We start from the raw sequence: 1,593 nt of genomic DNA on the forward strand, positions 1-1,593 counted from the left end.
GGGGCAGAGGTTGTGTTAATGCTGTAGCCCCTGGTTACTGCACTAACCCATGACTTCCCTATATTCTGCCTACACTTTGTAAATCTCTCCATATGAGATTCTCCTTTAAATACTTAGCTTGACTTTGCTTTTTATTTCTTACTGTAGGACCTCAATCCCTCTATTTAAACAGTACAAAAGATATTTACTAATTTTTTTGGTGGGGGGAGCAAATGATTTTTTTTTTTTACAAATACACCAAAGAATCATGCAATGCTGCCAGCACTGGAAGGCATCCTGGACCACAACTCAGCACATTCCTTTGCAACTGGCCCTGTGATGGCAAAATCTTTCATTTCCCCTTTATTGTTTACTATGACCCCAGCATTATCTTCAAAATAAAGAAACAAACCATCTTTTCTATGGTATGACTTTCATTGTTGAATTACCACCACTGGATGTACCTTCTTTCTGAGCTCTGCTTTGCCTTTCTTGACTGTGGCCATCACCATGTCACCCATACCAGCAGCAGGAAGTCTATTCAGTCGTCCCTTGATCCCCTTCACCGAGATGATATACAGATTTTTGGCTCCTATGTTGTCAGCACAGTTGATCAGGGCTCCAAGCGGAAGACCCAAGGAAGTCTGGAATTTCACACCAGAGGACCCACCACGACCTTGCTTCGACATCTTGAACACCGGAAAGGGACAACAACAACAAAAAAGCTTTACTAGTTTTTAATTTGCATCTTTTACAGCCATAATGTTCAGGATTTGTTGGTGGCTCAGATGGTAAAGAATCTGCCTGCAATGCAGAAAACCCAAGTTTGATCCCTGGGTCAGGAAGATCCCCTGGATCTTCCTCCAGTGGATACTTACTCCAGTATTCTTGCCTGGAAAATTCCATGGACAGAGGAGCCTGGCAAGCTACAGTCCATGGAGTCACAAAGAGACAGACACAACTGAGTGACTAACATTTTTACTTTTTTTTTTCATGAAGTTGTGGATTTATAGGAGAAGAAATAGTATATAAGTTAAATAACAGTGCTAGAATTGAGGTTTTGTAAGGATATGTGTGGGCAAGTGCTGAGGAATTTTTGCATCTTTTACCCATGACAGTGAAAGTCTCTCAGTCATGTCTGACTCTTTGCAACCCCATGAATTATACAGTCCATGGAATTCTCCGGGCCAGAATACTAGAGTGGGTAGCCTTTCCCTTCTCCAGGGGATCTTCCCAACCCAGGGATCAAACCCAGGTCTCCCAAATTGCAGGCAGATTCTTTACTAGCTGAAAACCTGCCAGTATTTCCAGGGTCTCACTGATGAGATGGGACTCCATTGGCTTCTACTATATCTCTACTGTTTTGCAGCAGCTAGAGAAGGAATGAGGATAGAAAGTGATGGCAGAGCTCTTTAAATTTTTCTTTTTTTTAAAATTCATATTTCATGGCATATAAGGCAATAATCATGTTGTTGAGTTCAGCTTAACCTTCTTCCTTCAGCGCCTCTCTGGATACTATGGCATCAAAGTATAGGCAAAAGACAAATGTTGGTGGTTTACCAAGGTATGTCAGAGCTATCTATTCCTAGTTATGAAATATGGATATTAAAATGA

General features: G+C 41.3%; 1 pseudogene; it reads right to left on the minus strand.

Moving 5' to 3' along the window:
* Nucleotides 1–245: 245 nt before the first annotated feature.
* Nucleotides 246–668, minus strand: LOC129642287 (60S ribosomal protein L23-like; annotated as a pseudogene).
* Nucleotides 669–1,593: the final 925 nt, after the last annotated feature.

This window comes from Bubalus kerabau, chromosome 1, assembly GCF_029407905.1.
Source record: "Bubalus kerabau isolate K-KA32 ecotype Philippines breed swamp buffalo chromosome 1, PCC_UOA_SB_1v2, whole genome shotgun sequence".
Lineage (NCBI taxonomy): Eukaryota > Metazoa > Chordata > Mammalia > Artiodactyla > Bovidae > Bubalus > Bubalus kerabau.